Genomic DNA, 19,667 nt, shown 5'->3' on the forward strand with positions numbered 1-19,667 from the left:
ACCCTCATCTGCGCTCTTTTCCTGAAAGCTGATCTGTCCAGTTTTGGAGTTGATGTCAGCAGGCCAGGCAAGCTAGGGTCGATAGGGGGTTTAGCTCGCTCGTCTGCGGGAGCAAACTGCCGCCAATGCTTGCCGTGCTACCGAGGTCCTTTGTCCCTGAATTGCTCACACACTCCGGCAGATTCAATGGGGGTCTGGCGGCAGATTTCTTTGACTTTATCGTTGGAAATGCATCTGCTTTGAGTGTCGCAGGATATCCACACATTCTTTCCATCTCTGTCGTAGCATAACTTTCGTCGGTAAAGTGTGCGGAACAAACGTCCAATTTCTTGCCACTTTCGCATCTTTGGGCCACTGGTGCAACTTGAATCCGTCCCTGTTCGTGTTGTTACACCCTCCGACAACACACCGACGAGGCATGATGTCTCCAAGGTACGGAAAACAGTCGAAAAAACGGAAAATAACAGAGCTGATTTGACTCTGTGTTTGAGATAATGGCGGATTGCTTCCCGATGTGACGCCACGTTGTGACGTCATCGCTCCGAGAGCGAATATTAGAAAGGCGTTTAATTCGCCAAAATTCACCCATTTAGAGTTCGGAAATCGGTTAAAAAAATATATGGTCTTTTTTCTGCAACATCAAGGTGTATATTGACGCTTACATAGGTCTGGTGATAATGTTCCCCTTTAAATGGAATAAAAGAGTTGGTTTTGTCAATGCTAAACTAAATGTTTGTGTAATTTCTCTCGAAATCAGTGTTCTCAAATGGCGTCCCACTTCCAGTTTTCCTATAGTCATTAAAGTTGCAACCTATTTTTATTCAAGTCCAAACCAAGCATTATTTGGTAACCTTTCTTAACAAAGAAAGAAGACGCAAAATAAATAGGCAAAAACAGAAAACAAAATAAATGTGCAATATACTTTATTTTTAATAAAGGAGAACAGAATTGCATGCATAAAAGTCATTAAAAAGTGTATTACGAAAAACATAAAACTGTAGGTATATCCAAGAAGAAATATGTAAATGTTTTCATTTTAAAATGACAAAATACCCTCTATTTTAATACACACGGTATTATTTCATGTCTGCCTTCAGTTAAGGAGAAACTGCACTTTCTTGGGAATGTTGCCAATCATTCACAATCCTTATGTAAGACAAGAACACATGTCTTTCTTTCTTTTATGCATTCTAAATAGTAAATACATGTGATTAAAAATCCGCTTACAATGGAGCTTATGGGAGTTGCTCTATTCTACCCAAAAGCCCTTATTAAAACATCCAAACACCTCCATAAAAGTTGTATATGCATGATGTAAGTCTATATGTAATGTAGTAACAGGCATATTTATAGTAACATTTAATGTTTACGTATTTTGATCCTTTTAAGCATACACAGCACAATAATTTCAAAAACGCATCACAATGTTCGCTTTTTTTCCAACAATATCACTGCAGACTTTATGAGAGCCAACAAACATAATAAAACATCCCTTACTGTACATGATCTGCTGACATTAGGATTGACAGAATCTTGTTATATTCCCGTTTAGATGAAGAAGGACTCATAATCCCTGCAAAGGAAAGGGGTGTGGAACCAAGTGTCTTTTTGTATCGTTCTCGCCATTTCCGGATCTAAATTGGCCAAAAATTGTCGGATTACATCCTCGTCCTTCCACTATCCAGGTGAGAGACATGATTTATGATCTAGAATAAACATTCCACGATCAAAGGAAGCGAGGAAGCAGCTCACCACTCGAGGATGTCAATGCAAGCACACGAGCTAGTGATTACGGCGGGGCTATAAATAGTTTGTCTGCGTTAGCACTTATAATAACAATATCAATAATACTTGGTTAATAATCAGGTCACAAAGTGTAAATGGAGTATTATTGACACTTTTTGGGTGGTTATTTATTGGGTTTTATGGGCGTAATAGAGGACCTTCCATTGGCTCAGCTGTAAGCGGACTTTTATTTACGAGTTAGAATGCATTTAAAAAAAAGACATCTGTCGTCATGTCTTTTATAGTGATTGTGAACAAATTACAACATTCCAATTAGAGAACAGTTCCCCTTTAAGGGATTTAGGTTCAAATCTGTTTGAACCGGTGCGAAGGTTGCATGTTCTTCCTGTGCTTGTGTGGGTTTACTATGTGGCTTCCTCCCACAACCCAAAAACATGCATATTTGGACAGTAAATTGTCCACAGCTGAAATTGTGCATTTTTGTTGGTCCAAAATAAAAAATAAACAAGACACTTGCCATCCTTTGACCCACATGATGATATGTGGTAAAGAAAAATGGATGAATGGATGTCAATGACCCACTTTTGGGACATAACCCACCAGTTGGAAATTTGGTCACATGGTTGTATTCGTCTTGCATAGTCTGTATTGTGAGGAACAACGTTGCATACTGTTAGCAAAAATGTTTATTGTGTGCTACAGATGCTTGTATGATATAGCAATGCTAGATATAACATCTGGCAATAAACTTGTCATAGACCAGTGCTTCCCAATTATTTTCTGCTACGCCCCCGCTACGAAGGAGAGAATATTTTTCACCCCCCCCCCCCCCCCCCCCCCCCCCCCCCCCCCCCCACCCCCACACACACACACACACTCTCTACCATGACTATAAATAGTATAATTTGTCTATAAAAATGTTATAACTATACCTCTGCGTAACATTGTCAGTTTATTAACATTTTTAAGGAAAGAACACACCGGCCTCTCCTCATCTCCCACTGTGGTTACTGTGAAGCCAAGTGCTACATATTCTGGTACGGCAAAAAAAAGCATGTTCCCTAAGGTCCCCCCTGGCATTGCAGCGCGCCACCCCCAGAGGGGCCCGCCCCACTATCTGACAAAGATTGTCATAGACTAACATGGTCCTTGGCATGCCGACATCTTTTTCCTTACCACGCATTAAACGTCCTTTAAAAGCTGTCAATAAACTGTGTGTGCAAAGTGGAGATGTGACGTTCGTGAAAAAGTCTCATTTTGTAAACGTCTCTTGAATGTGAGTGTGAATGGTTGTCTGTCTATCTGTGTTGGCCAGTCATTTGTTTGAGAGACGTATTTTATGCACATGCAGATGCGTACACCGTCAACCGACTGGCAATTGGACTAAAGAAAACATAACAGCATTTGGATTCACTTTTTGTATTATTAGGGCCCGAGTAGCGGGGCAAACACCGCAGGTGCAATGCAGAGCACTGCAAGGGTCCCATTGAAATTGCTGTGTTTTTTATTGTTATAATTATTAATATTATTCTATGCATTTCAACACCCTTTTGAGGCCTTTAACATGCACGAAACAAAGTCCTCTTGATTTGCAGGCGCATCAGGTATGGCAAACAATTTTATATCTTGGGGGTCCTGAAAATGAAATTTCAAAACCGGCTCTCTAGCGCTATCTTTAAAGTTAGAAAAAATTAGCCCCGCCTACCAGTTGCACTTATCGACACTCCGATCGATGCTCAGATCTTCCTGAAATGTTTGAGGGTAGGTCGGAGTATTGTGTGGGATGCAACCGTATTACTGCAGTGGTGCCAATATGGCCCCCTTGTGGTGGAATACTATAACTGTCGTAACTTCCTTCCACATGCTCCAATCTTCCTGAGTTTTTTGATGTTGGGTCAGGGTAATGGGTGAGATGCAACTGCATGACTACTGTGGCACCTTTATCGCCCCCTTGTGGTGAAAAACTATAACAGTCATATATTCTTTACACATTAAATATTGGATGGTGGGTCAGATGGTGGGCAGCACGGTGGGACAGGGGTTAGTGCATGTGCCTCACAATACAAAGGTCCTGAGTAGTCCTGAATTCAATCCCGGGCTCGGGATTTTTCTGTGTGGAGTTTGCATGTTCTCCCCGTGACTGTGTGGGTTCCCTCCGGGTACTCCGGCTTCCTCCCACCTCCAAAAACATGCACCTGGGGATAGGTTGATTGGCAACACTAAATGGTCCCTAGTGTGTGAATGTGAGTGTGAATGTTGTCTGTCTATCTGTGTTGGCCCTGTGATGAGGTGGCGACTTGTCTAGGGTGTACCCCGCCTTCCGCCCGAATGCTGCTGAGATGGGCTACAGCACCCCCCGCGACCCCAAAAGGGACAAGCGGTAGAAAATGGATTGCTGGATGGATGGGTCAGATGGTGGGATTTAACCGCATCTCTGCATTGGCACCAATATCGCCCTATTGTGGTGTAAAATGACAACAGTTACAACTATCTTACATATGCTCCGACCTTCCTGAAATTTTTGGTATTCGGTCAAGACATTGAGAAGGACGTGACCGCATGCGTCATTTGTGCCCGCCAATTCGCGTAAACATTGCGGTGCAAGGGGGTCGAGGGCCCGTTCAACGCTGCTCACAGCTTAAATTTTTACTTGTAATTGTTTTTATTTCTATCCGCTTTTCTGGTTCATTCTACTTTACACATGTTTAGTTTTATAATACACTTCACGGTGCAACCTGGACACATCATCAGTGATTCTCCCGGGGTCATAGGGTGTTTCGGGTCTTAATCAAACACCCTCACGCGGGCGACCCAGCCGAGGGTGATCAGTCCCTCGACTTGTGTCCAGGTAGCGCTCTACGCCACGCGTCCCCCCTCCGACGGTTTGGAGGTTCTGGGCACTGTGGGGAGTGTCCGGGCCTGGATCCTCCTCCGTCTCATCTGGTGCCGTACAGGGTACTGGCACTGTGCGTTGCACCACGGGTTTCCCTAGACAGCCTATCTTGGTCTGATGTATCTTCAGGGTTTTTCGTAGCGCTGCATGGGTGCTCCCTCGCGAGAGCTGCAGCTTGGGATGCTACCCCTCCCTGCCCCGGTTGCCGTCTTTCCGGGCTGTCAACTGTAATATGTAAAGTACAGTGACGTGCAGTCACTAGAGGCCCCGCCTCACCTGCCATCATGGAAAGAAAAAAAATGTAAAAAGAAAAAAAATAAATTAAATTGTTATATGTATCCAGTGATTATACTATAAAGTTATTTTCCATTTAACTTCACCAGTTTTAGATTATTTTTATTCAAAATCGCTGAATTTTCACATTTGCCGTTCAAATACTGAGAAGAGACGGTGCGGTGATCAGCAGCCAGTTGAGGCACGTCACTCAGTTGTGCCTCACCATGGATTGCGGACTCGGCTAACTGCTGGCCTGCTGTGCAGTGAGACCGTATTGCTATATGAACTATATTATACATTTCCATAGTTTAGTTAGCTGAGGTATATAATGTACAGTGTATTTTGTCAACAACTGTATGTGTGTAACGTATTTATTGTGCTGAGCGATCATAAAACGGCTGCAAAAGACGCACTGGCTGAGACTCACAGTAATCTCGCCTCCTGCACCGGTAGAATGCACCCCCTGACGGGAGTGTTATATCAACTAAAGCCCACACTTAAACTTTCCATGTGCAAGATTGAATCTATTTAAAAAAGTTATTTCATAAGAAGCCAAAAAGTTCAAAAACAATAATGTACGTGTTGTGAATGACTGCAGGGCCACAACATTAGGTACACCTGCAGACTGCAGGTGTATCTAATTCACAACTCCTCCAACACGAACATTATTGTTTTTGCACTTTTTGGCTTCTTATTACATAACTTTTGTAACCTATTTTTATGGGCTTTCCTCTTTGTGATGTTAAGTTCCTGTTATGCGCTGTTATACAGTATATGCCTTGAGCTCTTATTTTGAAGGCGCTAAGAGCGGAAGTGATGACACGTTTTTTTTTGAAAGAAAGTAAATAAAGTGGCCCTCGTGTAAACTGGAGCCTCCGTGTTTGTTATTTTGTAGTTTCATACAGTATAGGCGACATTTATAAACCCTCGGTTACACTTTTTTAAATAGATTCAATCTTGCACGTGGAAAGTTTAAGTGAGGGCTTTAGTTGCGGCGCATGGACTTAATTTATAAGTAAAGGTAAGACCATAATAAAGTTTTTTTTAATTAAATGTGCTTTTTTGTGTGCTACAGTTTGTATGTGTAAAGTTAAAGTTAAGTTAAAGTACCAATGATTGTCACACACACTAGGTGTGGTGAAATTTGTCCTCTGCATTTGACCCATCCCCTTGCTCACCCCCTGGGAAGTGAGGGGAGCAGTGGGCAGCAGCGGCGCCGCGCCTGGGAATCATTTTTGGTGATTTAACCCCCAATTCCAACCCTTGATGCTGAGTGCCAAGGAGGGAAGAATGCTGGTATGAGCTTTTAAACATAACCCGTTAACTGCTGCCAATCAAACGGTGAATAAGATACTCTTTAGGGTTCATATGTTTGTAAATCTGACTGTGATGAAGTCAGTGCCTCACCAGCCATCAACCTCAACGCACGTCACTGACACAGGAAAGCAGCAAAAAGCTGAAAATAAGTCAGGGTGTGATGTGACAGGTCGTGACAGTACACCTACTTTGAGACAGGAGCTATAGTGATGCATGGTTGGTTATGGTTTGAATTCATATCCTTGATTGATTGAAACTTTTATTAGTAGATTGCAAAGGAAGAGAATACATTATATGAAACAGTACAGTTTACACAGTGCAGTACATATTCTGGACAATTGACCACTAAATGGTAACACCCGAATAAGTTTTTCAACTTGTTTAAGTCGGGGTCCACGTTAATGAATCCATGGTGAGAACGACTTTTTACTGTCAATATCGGCTGCAGAGATTTATTTTTAAAATGTTTTCTGCTGGTGGTGTGCCTCGGGATTTTTTCAATGAAAAAAATGTGCCTTGGCTCAGAAAAGGTTGAAAAAGACTGCTCTAGTGCCAAAGGCTCTCTTCACGACCCGTGTTGTCGTCCCGCCCGCGACCAGAGGGTGGTGCTGTCGCAGCACCATCCCGTGTGGGTGTCTCCGTAACGTCCTCGCTCCAGTCCACGGCCGTGACGTATTTCCTGGGGCTTGTGTGGACCTCTCCAGCGGCACACCAGAGGGCTATCATGACTATTTATAACCAGCAATTCTCCCTTATCAAATGTTCGCTTTGTTTTCCGTGCTGTCGTCGGTTCTAGCAGCGTTCGGTGTGAGACTACAACAAGCCGGGTGGAGCAGAATGTAAAACGTAAGCTTGGTAAGTTGAGCTCGTCGTAAGTTTGCTGTTAGCTCCCTTACACACATTCCTATTTGTTTTGCTTACATTCCTACTGGGTCTATCGGCTTTGGTTCTAATGGCGAGGGCACAGCGATCCATAGCGGGACGTGGTGGTCTTATCGATCCGAGGGGCTGTCAGTGAGGGGGGAGATCTCACACACGCCGAGGTGACGTTGACTGTGTCCGGTTTGATTGGGTGATGACCCGCGGCTTCCCTGATCCGCCACGGTCACAATCGCTCGGTCGGAATGTGTAATATGTTAGTAAGTTTCGGCACAGAAAGGAAATGGCATGTATTTGATAAAGTAATAGAAAAACCTAAGTAAAACGCACGTCAAGTTTATCACCACCGTACACGTTCTGGACTTTGTGGCGTAAATACCATTTTAGGTTAAGCTTCTTCTTTTCTGTGTATTGCAATTCACAGCTTTGACACATTCCATTCTAAACTAACATACTTAGTTGCACTACCAGTGTCTTCAAGACAATATTTCGATACTTTTCAGAATAAAGAAAAAAAGAAACATTTTTTTATCTTAATTTAAAAAAAAAAAAATTAACGACACATATGGTGCTTATTTAACTCAACTAACAATTTTAGAAAGATTAGAATAAACATTAAAGGCATTAAACACTTTAGGTTTTTCTTGTTGTACTTAAAAGAACAATTTACAATCCATTCTAAACAAATGTACTTAGTTACACTACCAGCTGTCTTCAAGATAATACAAACCCCGTTTCCATATGAGTTGGGAAATTGTGTTAGATGTAAATATAAACGGAATACAATGATTTGCAAATCCTTTTCAAGCCATATTCAATTGAATGCACTACAAAGACAACATATTTGATGTTCAAACTCATAAACTTTATTTTTTTTTTGCAAATAATAATTACCTTAGAATTTCATGGCTGCAACACGTGCCAAAGTCGTTGGGAAAGGGCCTGTTCACCACTGTGTTACATCACCTTTTCTTTTAACAACACTCAATAAACGATTGGGAACTGAGGAAACTAATTGTTGAAGCTTTGAAAGTGGAATTCTTTCCCATTCTTGTTTTATGTAGAGCTTCAGTCGTTCAACAGTCCGGGGTCTCCGCTGTCGTATTTTACGCTTCATAATGCGCCACACATTTTCAATGGGAGACAGGTCTGGACTACAGGCAGGCCAGGAAAGTACCCGCACTCTTTTTTTACGAAGCCGCGCTGTTGTAACACGTGCTGAATGTGGCTTGGCATTGTCTTGCTGAAATAAGCAGGGGCGTCCATGAAAAGACGGCGCTTAGATGGAAGCATATGTTGTTCCAAAACCTGTATGTACCTTTCAGCATTAATGGTGTTTTCACAGATGTGTAAGTTACCCATGCCTTGGGCACTAATGCACCCCCATACCATCACAGATGCTGGCTTTTGAACTTTGCGTCGATAACAGTCTGGATGGTTCGCTTCCCCTTTGGTCCGGATGACACGATGTCGAATATTTCCAAAAACAATTTGAAATGTGGACTCGTCAGACCACAGAACACTTTTCCACTTTGCATCAGTCCATCTTAGATGATCTCGGGCCCAGAGAAGCCGGCGGCGTTTCTGGATGTTGTTGATAAATGGCTTTCGCTTTGCATAGTAGAGCTTTAACTTGCACTTACAGATGTAGCGACAAACTGTATTTAACAGTGGTTTTCTGAAGTGTTCCTGAGCCCATGTGGTGATATCCTTTAGAGATTGATGTCGGTTTTTGATACAGTGCCGTCTGAGCGATCGAAGGTCACGGTCATTCAATGTTGGTTTCTGGCCATGCCGCTTACATGGAGTGATTTCTCCAGATTCTCTGAACCTTTTGATGATATTATGGACCGTAGATGTTGAAATCCCTAAATTTCTTGCAATTGCACTTTGAGAAACGTTGTTCTTAAACTGTTTGACTATTTGCTCATGCAGTTGTGGACAAAGGGGTGTACCTCACCCCATCCTTTCTTGTGAAAGACTGAGCATTTTTTGGGAAGCTGTTTTTATACCCAATCATGGCACCCACCTGTTCCCAATTAGCCTGCACACCTATGGGATGTTCCAAATAAGTGTTTGATGAGCACTCCTCAACTTTATCAGTATTTATTGCCACCTTTCTCAACTTCTTTATCACGTGTTGCTGGCATCAAATTCTAAAGTTAATGATTATTTGCAAAAAAAAAATGTTTATCAGTTTGAACATCAAATATGTTGTCTTTGTAGCATATTCAACTGAATATGGGTTGAAAATGATTTGCAAATCATTGTATTCCGTTTGTATTTACATCTAACACAATTTCCCAACTCATATGGAAACGGGGTTTGTATTTCCATACTTTTCAGAATAAAGAAAAAAAAAATCTGTTTTTGTATTCATTTAAAACAAATTTTTAATGATACATATGGCGCTTATTTTACTCAAATAACACTTAAACAAACATTAAAGGAATTACACACTTTAGGCTGTTCTTGTTGCACTTAAAAGAACAATTTACATATGACAATGTGAGTGTGAATGTTGTCTGTCCGTGTTGGCCCTGCGATGAGGTGGCGACTTGTCCAGGGTGTAGCCCGCCTTCCGCCCGAATGCAACTGAGATAGGCTCCAGCAGCCCCCACGATCCCGAATGGGACAAGCGGTAGAAAATGGATGGATGGACATATAGCCTGCCATAATCTAGGATTAGGTTAGAATAGAATAGAAAGCTTTGCTGCCATTTTATTAAATGCTTTATGATTTATTGTCGCCACTCCTGGTCTGTGCTTTAATAAAAACACAATCATTAGTAAGTACTACAAACAATACTATGGCTGAAACTACACCGATAAGACATGTAGCAGGTAAAACACACATTGTTGAAGATAAAACCCAAATTGTAGCAATTTGTTACAAAATTCAGTCATTTTATTTGCATTATTTTGCGCTAAGTGGATAGTTTTGATTCCGCTAATATTTGGCATCAAGTATGGAAGTGCTATTGTAGCAAAATTATTTGCAAACGTGTATCTCAACTATTGCACGTGCAATTCAATTTGCGTGTGTGTGTACTAGTTTGTGTGTTTGTATATCAATCAGAGTGTGTGTATTCAGATCCGCGTATGTGCGTTTTATATCCGCGTACGTGTGTTTTAAGTTGTCTTTCTGTCTGTCCCTAATCAGAAAGAACCCTCGATAGGCTGTCTACTTAGTAGGGCTGTGAATCTTTGGGTGTTCCACGATTCGATTCAGTATCGATTCTTGGGGTCACGATTCGATTATAAATTGATTTTTTTTTTTTGATTCAACGCGATTCTCAATTCAAAAACGATATTTTTCCGATTCAAAACGATTCTCTATTCATTCAATACATAGGATTTCAGCAGGATCTACCCCAGTCTGCTGACATGCAAGCAGAGTAGTAGATTTTTGTAAAAAGCTTTTATAATTGTAAAGGACAATGTTTTATCAACTGATTGCAATAATGTAAATTTGTTTCAACTATTAAATGAACCAAAAATATGACTTATTTTACCTTTGTGAAAATATTGGACACAGTGTTTTGTCAAGCTTATGAGATGCAATGCAAGTGTAAGCCACTGTGACACTATTGTTAATTATTTTTTTTTTATAAATGTCTAATGATAATGTCAATGAGGGATCTTTAATCACTGCTATGTTGAAATTGTAACTTATATTGATACTGTTGTTGATAATATTAATTTTTGTTTCACTACTTTTGGATTGTTCTGTGTCGTGTTTGTTTCTCCTCTCAATTGCTCTGTTTATTGCTGTTCTGAGTGTTGCTGGGCCGGGTTTGGTATTGGAATTGGATTGCATTGTTATGGTATTGCTGTGTGTTGTTTTGTTGGATTGATTAATTAAAAAAAAAAAAAAAAAAAGATTTTTGAAAAATGAGAATCAATACTGAATCGCACAACGTGAGAATCGCGATTTAAATTCGAATCGATTTTTCCCACACCCCTACTACTTAGACATGACCTTTGCGACACTTCTGCCGTGTAATATTCGAGCGTGCGCATCCAGATTTGTGAGCGTGTAATAAAACCTGTGCGCACATTCAGAAGTGCATGCAATCTGGCCGTGCGTATCTATGATCTGCGAGAAGCAGGAACCCTCGATACACTTTTTTTTTTACAAGTTGTGTTACTCTCTAACAAATTGGATTACATGCGCAGAGATTGAGATACACGTTTGCAAATAATTTTGCTACAATAATACTTTCATATCAAGCCAAGCAGACAAAACGGCTCACTGTAAATGATATCATTGATTATGCAAATGAGCCCAACAACTTGTTGAACTGGAACCATGTGAGAATGACTGCTGTAAAGTGAGTCATTATAGACAAACATCCAGAAAAATATGCATCATGTCTGTTTAGATTATTGCCTGAAGTGCACCGCGGCCCGCTGACGGTTTTTGTTGGCCTGTGGCATATTCTAACAATGGTCATGGTTTTATTTGTTTAGACATGCTTAACAAGTTAAAAACTTTATATCTTTTTTGGGAGTGTAAGGATTCGTTTTAACGATTTGATTCGATCCAGAATTTGTGGTTACCGATACTATTAGGGATGATATTGTTTTGTTTTTTTTAAACGTTACGATCCGAAACAATTCAGTAAGTTAAAATTGATTCAGTAAATTTTCAGACAACTTAACCCATGTGACTGTGAACTCAATAGTGGATAATGGACACTGCAGGTGAAATTTCCTATATTCCTGTTATTTCTTGTAGAGGAATTACCGTAGATTACAGTGGTTAAAAATCACCCAAGATTATTACATGCCTATCATGATCATATCATGTATTTCCTTCAGTGTAGCCTCCTTTGCAGAGGGGGGGATTTACACAACACTAACAAAAATACATAGCAGTTCCCGGAGGTAGATAAAATGGCCTTAACTTCAAAGTCAGATATTCCACATTTTTAGAGCAAGAGTTTAAAATTGTCTTACTGTCAGTGCATAATGCTTGCTTAAGGAGGGCGGCCGTACCTTCTCCCGAGTCTTGGAGCTGAAGTTGAAGTCCATTCATCATATTCCCCAGATACTGAACATTTGCAAGTAGTATAACCGGAAGACTTAGCTTTCCTTTGCTAACCATGTGCCGGAGTCTATGGTCAGCTCAACCTTGTCTACCACGCTTTGGTTTCGGCTTGTTGTCGTCTTTTTCCCCGTCTGCAGCGGTCTGAGCGTCTGGTTAGCATAATGTGCTATCTCCGAGAAGGACTTCAGCATAGCTGGGTCAAAAAAGTAAGAAATTGCTGCGCTTTCTCAGCTTTATTAAGGTTGCCCGATCATACACATTTTTTTTCACAATATGTTCTTCCGAGCTCTGCACAAAAAGGTGACTAAAATAAGTAAAAGTTGACTCTGAGACCTCCATGCCGTGGCCCTCTGGGTAGCGCCATCTTGGATGTTTTTGTGTAATGATTACAATCTTTAATCCTGGGGCGGTATAGCTCGGTTGGTAGAGTGGCCGTGCCGGCAACTTGATGGTTCCCGGTTCGATCCCTGCTTCTGCCAACCTGGTCACTGCCGTTGTGTCCTTGGGCAAGACACTTTACCCACCTGCTCCCAGTGCCACCCACACTGGTTTAAAAAACTTAGATATTGGGTTTCACAATGTAAAAGCGCTTTGAGTCACTAGAGAAAAGCGCTATATAAATATAATTCACTTCACTTCACTTAATTCTCTAAAACGTGCTAAAAACAACTTTATATAAAGTCTGCTGTTCTTAAAGTAAATGTTTTATTTTATAGTATCGATAAAATATTTTAATTACTTTTTTAAATCGATGTTATATTGATTTATATCTTTTGGAAGGCCAACTAGGATATTTTCTTAGATTTTAGAAAGATATATATTGATCAATCATTACACCCCTAATATTTTCACTTTTACAAAAATCAAAACTGAAAAAGAGGAGGAAAAAGAAAAGGTTATTCAAGCCATACAACATGTATGGCTTGAATAAGATAAATTAATTGATTGATTTAGATTAGAAAAAAAGTTTTGATTTATGTTCTGCTGCTTCGATTAATCGTTTAATGAGATTGAATGATACAATTAATACAACTGCATGGAGTGTCTGGAACTCTAAATACCCGGACATAGTTTCCACACAGTCACTGCAATAGAGCACACATTTATTTATTTTTATTAATGCACATGTTAAAAGTGCATATTCAATGTTGATGATGTGCATTTATTAGAAAAAGAATAAAAGTTAAGCAGAGAAATCGTTTATTTTCCCCAAAATACACATTGTGGCTATAAAATATGTTTTATCCAATTACTAGATTAATCAAACTAATCAAAATATTACTCAATTACTAAAACAATTACAGTTTAGTTACACTTTTTTATTATTCTTTGTGCTGAATGCAACGTTTCGTTGTACTTGTGCAATGACAATAAAGACTTACCCATTAAGCATTTCTTATATATTCTTTATTTTTGCACCTTAATTTTAAAAGGTTATTGTCAAGTGTTCAATGTCATTTTAGAATTTGGTTTACATTGATTGATTGATTGATTGATTGATTGTTTTCCATGGTTGTGTTGACCTTTCCTTTCTGCTTCTACAGCTGAGGGAATTCTATTCATGGGAAGGTTACATAAAAAAAATGTTCACATTTAAAATATTTTTCTCCTGGTCCTTATTTTTGTTAGGTCATAAAAAATATAAATAATTATCGATATTAAATAATATAAAACTTTTATATCGTAATACGGTTTTCAGCCATATTGCCGAGCCCGAGAGTGAACCCTCCACACCATGTAGAAGCGTATGTAGCACTTTGCTTCACTGTAACCACGATGAGAGACGAGAAAAGACCTGCGTGGTGCTTTTTTTAAATGTTAATAAGCTTACAATGTTATGCAGATGTATAGTTCTAACAATTTTATAGACAAATTATACTATTTATAGTAACGGGGGAGAGTTGGGGGGGCACATTTTTTTTTTTCCTACGGGTAGCGTAACAGAAAATACTTTAGAAGCACTGAACTAACCCATAAATGGAAATATTCTTTGACGTAACTAAATATCTCCACCATGCCTTGTTTTTAAATTTTCGGGACTGGGATCCCAAATACACAAAAACAGGTACCAACATGTAAGAAAAGTAGGTTTTGCATAATAGGATCCCAACTTAAGAGGTGTTTTGAGATAAGAAAAAGCCTTGAAAATAATATAAGAGAAAAGTCGAATATAACCTCTGATCTTTTAAAAAAAAACATATATTAAATTCTTCAGCTCACAAAAACACAAAAGATCAACATTTTAAATAAAGTGCCCTGGTTTAAGAGGACATGTTTAAACATCAGCAGCAACATACAAATAATTGACCTTTAACAATGGTATTTTCATAGGTAAACATTATTGTAGGACATACACACAAATAATTTAGCCAAGAACACCGACCTACCAACTGTTTTATGATGCTGTGTGACAGGCTGTGCTCTGAAAATTACCTTTAAAAAGTAATGAACATTTATCAAACATGTATTTCAACTACTAACGGTATTACCTTTTGATATGTGTAATTGATTAGTAGAAAAATGAATTAATGTGTTACTTAAAAAAATAAACTTCAAATATCTGACATATGCAGTTAATTTTTAAAAGGCGGTGCCTGTTGCTTTGTGACGTGATGTCAGTGAGCCACTCAGTAGTCTTGCGTATGAGCTGCTAAGTTAACAGCGACAGTTTGTCAGTTCTGACGACAGCTATTTTGAATCTTTCTCTGGTTTGTGTTACCTCTGCTTAATAAATAGATTGAATGTGCTTCCATGGCTGTATGTTCTTGTCAACAAACAGGTTCTCAGAGGCCTTGTAGTTAGAGTGTCCGCCCTGAGATCGGTAGGTCGCAGTGACGTGCGGTGAGGTTGATGGCTGGTGAGGCACTGACTTCATCACAGTCAGATTTACAAACATATGAACCCTAAAGAGTATCTTATTCACCATTTGATTGGCAGCAGTTAACGGGTTATGTTTAAAAGCTCATACCAGCATTCTTCCCTGCTTGGCACTCAGCATCAAGGGTTGGAATTGGGGGTTAAATCACCAAAAATGATTCTCGGGCGCGGCGCCGCTGCTACTCCCTGGGAGGTGCTGCTCCCCTCACCTCCCGGGGGGTGATCAAGGGGATGGGTCAAATGCTGAAGACAAATTTCACCACACCTAGTGTGTACTTTAACTTAATTTTAACTTAACACATACAAACTATAGCACACAGAAAAGCACATTTAATTAAAAAAAAACGTTATTATGGTCTTACCTTTACCTATAAATGAAGTCCCATGCGCCGCTCCTTCTGAACAAAAGCATCGATAATTTGTTTATAGAAGTCTTCCTTATCTTTCTTCAGTTTTAAAAGTCTCTGTCTCGATGGAGATCTTCCTTTAATTATTACCTCCTGCTTTGATTGAAAGTCCAGTTTAGAAAACGGTTTTATTTTAGATATGTAATCCTCCATGTTAAAAGTCCAGGCAAGAGGAAAAAATAAACGATCGCTAACTGTTGCTGCTTGTTGTCACTTATTCTGCAGCCGAGTAGTCGCAAAAATGATCCCTGGGATCACTAGCGCCCTCTACCACCATGAGGCGGGATTACTGCGAGCCTCAGCCAGTGCGTCTTCGCAGCCGTTTTATGATTGCTCAACACAAGAAATACGTTACACACATACAATTGTTGACAAAATACACTGTGCATTATATACCTCAGCTAACTAAACTATGGAAATGTACAATATAATTCATATAGCAATACGGTCTCACTGCACAGCAGGCCAGCAGTTAGCCGAGTCATTGCGCAATCCATGGTGAGGCTCAACTGGCTGCTGATCACCGCAAGTCTCTTCTCAGTATTTGAACGGCAAATGTGAAAATTCAGCGATTTTGAATAAAAATAATCTAAAACTGGTGAAGTTAAATGGAAAATAACTTTATAGTATAATCACTGGATACATATATCAATATAATTAATTTTTTTTTCTTTTTACATTTTTTTTCTTTCCATGATGGCACGTGAGGCCCCGCCTCACCTGCCTCCCCCGACTGCACGTCACTGGTAGGTCGTGAGTTCAAACCCCGGCCGAGTCATACCAAAGACTATAAAAATGGGATCCATTACCTCCCTGCTTGGCACTCAGCATCAAGGGTTGAAATTGGGGGTTAAATCACCAAAATGATTCCCGGGCGCGGCCACCGCTGCTGCTCACTGCTCCCCTCACCTCCCAGGGGCTGAACAAGAGGTTGGGTCAAATGCAGAGGTTAATTTCACCACACCTAGTGTGTGTGTGACAATCATTGGTACTTTACTTTACTTATTATTTAAATGGCAAGTTTGTCACTTCTATCATTGATTTGTTGTTCAATATTCTCTCCGACCCTTGTAGTTACAAGCGCGCAGTGCAGTTTGTGTCAAGTGATGATGAAAAAAAACATTTTCTTTTACTGACCAGATCCTTCAACTAAAATCTAGTTTCATCCACTGAGTGTGTGAGCGAGGAGGAGCAGATCAGCTCCCTTCTCTGCACGGCACAGCGCGAGTGATACATTATTTGGTTATGGTTTACATTTTTTCAAAAATGCTATACAGATGGGTGAAAAATGTACTCTAGTTTTATCAAATTTGGATGGATTTATTTTAGGAGCAAAATGCGATAAAAGTGTTGAAATCCCTTTTTCGCACATGTGCGACAGTTTTTTTTTTTTTTTAAAGCACCATGGTCTATTTTTAGGCGCATTTGTGAGTAAATTTGTCGTGTCGCACAGCACTGTCTCTTCAACATTTGCCCATAGGCTTTGCTGGTGTATCTAATGATGTGGCCAATGAGAGGAGAAGGAGGAGGCTGTCTAGAGATTATAATGATGGATGGTTCATATGTTGTTTGACCTGATGACTCAATATGTGGTGGCCTAATGACACATAATCTAGATTGGTAATAGCCTGAAAAAATTGATTTCTTTGGAGAATTATGTTAGAAGTCAATGCTATGTCATGGATCTAGTGCTCCTAAAATAGCTTATTTTACTAAAGCTTGTTCAGCAGGAACCATGGCGATATATGGTGTGTAATGACTCATTACATTTCAGGTCAGGAAATAATTTACACCACCATCTCAGATTTTGCATTGTACAGTACTTAAGTCTGTAGACTTTAGGTCTAATAATACTAGGGGTGTCTTGATGATGTCAGTGATAATCATGTCGAATACATTCTCTTATCTGACACAAAAACACTGGATTGAAAAGGTCTGAGATGGTACTTTGTCACACACCTCGTTTTCTATAACACTTATTATCCTCATTAGTAGGGGTGTCCAAAAAAAATAAATGTACAGATTAATCGCGTTACTTATTTGTAAAGATTCTTAATCGATTAAATGTTTTTATTTTTTTCAATCTGTCCTGTCCAGCCACTCTGGCAAATCATATAGTTGATGTAGATGCCCATATTTCCTGTACAGATTTACTTTAGAAAAGAGAAGTGTTGGATTCTTCTCTTGTTGCCTTATTTGTTTTTGACTTTACTAAATGTTTGGGAAGCATTTTATTAAACAAAACTAGATTTATTTGAAGTAACATAGACATTGATCAAAGCTGTTTATCTATTTCATACAGGAATGTAGTTAATTTTAGAACTGGCATCCAATGTTATTAAAAATGTATAGATTATGAATCGAGAATCGTTTTGAATCGCGGATCGATTCCGAATCAAATCAAATCGAATCGTTTGGTGCCCAAAGATTCACAGCACTAATCATTAGGGTCATGCGTAAGCTGGACCCTATCCAACTTACCTATTTGGGCGGCATGGCGTGGTGGGCAGAGTGACCATGCCAGAAACTTGAGAGTTCCAGGTTTGCTACCCCCCTCCAGCCATCCAAATCCCTGCCGTTGTGTCCTTGGGCAGGACACTTCACCCTTGCCCCCAGTGCCGCTCACACTGGTGAATGAATTATGGGTGGTGGTCGGAGGGGCCGTAGACGCAAACTGGCAGCCACGCTTCCGTCAGTCTACCCCAGAGAAGCTGTGGCTACAAATTAATGATGATGAGTTCTCGCTTCTCTGTGAGCGCTTTGAGTATCTAATAGAAAGCCGCTGTATATATCTAATCCATTATTATTGTTATTATTATTATTATTATTTGTATTATAATTGTTATTATCCAAGCTGAATTCGGGTGAGAGGCGGGGTATACCCTAGAAAGGATAGGTACCTTTTCACATTTGAATCGATACGGTACCAATTTTCAGGTACCTGGGAATCGATACCACTACTCAACGGTACCGTTTTCTGTTACTATTGTGTGTGTGGTAAAATACATTAATAGTTTTTAGTTGTTTGAATTGTTTTTTTGTTCAACAGTTGTTATCTTGTCTTACACTTCTGTGTCTCATTTGCAAGTACTATACTGTCCTGTTTTATATAGAGACTTCACATGCAATTGCAATTCCAAGACGTTAGGTGGCAGTAATGCATAGACTACAATTTTTTTGCTGTAGCAAGGAAGCAGTCTTTGCCATTAAGCTGAAAGTGCCAAATTTTTCGTGCCCTACAAAGTCTTTATACAGTAAATATTGCATTTATTACACACCAGCTGTTTGATTGTAACGTACATCTTAGTTGTAGTTTTCATTGCTAAATTTGGAGGTGTTAAAATTGCCATGTACAATCTTGGAATGCATATTTTTTAGCATGTCTATGTAAATTACAATTGAGCTAGCATATTTTAAAATATGGAGCTTACGGTAATTGCATTTTGACCATCTTCTCCTTTCATTGTTGGTTGGCATGGAACATATCCTATTGGTGTTTTCTGACCAAATTGTGTATTCAAGCATGTGAAATGACCGCAAAAAGGTGGAAAGCTGCAATTTTAAACATTAATTTTGTGTCAAAATATCACTTTCGCAATTTTTTAATGAAATATCAATAACAATACGATTTTAACAACATTTATTGAATGCTCGCCTTAGCCTCAGTTACTCGCTGTTACTGTTGCCTAAACGGTGCACTGAGTTGCAGCACGGGGAGTTGATCTCAGGAGCATCGAAACAAGCTCACTAGTCAGCGAACCATCTAGCTAGCTTACTTGCTGTCTCCTCTGTTTGCTCTCCAAGCCATAATGTTGACGGCTGTTTATTGTGCTGCTAATCATTTTTGGATGATTACAATCCGAACGCTTTTAGTTCCTAACCAGTTGTAGTTCTAGAGTATTTATTAGTAAGCAGCAAGAAGGTATATTTTTGACGTGACGAATTGTTCGCTGTTAACAAAAGTATATCAATCAAGGGGGCGTGGCTACAGCAGTGTTTCCCACACATTCATTTATTTGTGGCGGCCCGCCACGAAAGAATTACGTCCGCTACAAATGGATTTTTTGGCTTTTGACTCGCTCGACCGCTCATAAAAGCAATGGGACTGTCTGTGAATGTTGCTTGTAGTTACAACTCCGGTGCAGTAGGTGGCGGTATCCTACTATGCATTGTAACTCCGCCAATAGCACTTAATTCACCTGGTGGGCCAGAAGAAGAAG

The 19,667-nt window shown here is 39.7% G+C and overlaps 1 protein-coding gene across 4 annotated transcripts in view; it reads left to right on the forward strand.

The window, feature by feature from the left end:
• The first annotated feature begins 6,896 nt into the window (after positions 1 to 6,896).
• The window catches only part of furina (furin (paired basic amino acid cleaving enzyme) a), a 163,447-nt gene continuing 150,676 nt past the window's right edge, over positions 6,897 to 19,667 (forward strand). For all 4 annotated transcript variants that reach the window (XR_009815623.2, XM_061964155.2, XM_061964157.2 and 1 more), the window contains exon 1: positions 6,897 to 7,087. The gene's annotated coding sequence lies outside the window, so the exon portion shown is untranslated. The remainder of the gene's footprint in view (positions 7,088 to 19,667) is intronic.

This window comes from Nerophis lumbriciformis, linkage group LG06 (assembly GCF_033978685.3).
Source record: "Nerophis lumbriciformis linkage group LG06, RoL_Nlum_v2.1, whole genome shotgun sequence".
In the NCBI taxonomy this organism is placed as follows: domain Eukaryota; kingdom Metazoa; phylum Chordata; class Actinopteri; order Syngnathiformes; family Syngnathidae; genus Nerophis; species Nerophis lumbriciformis.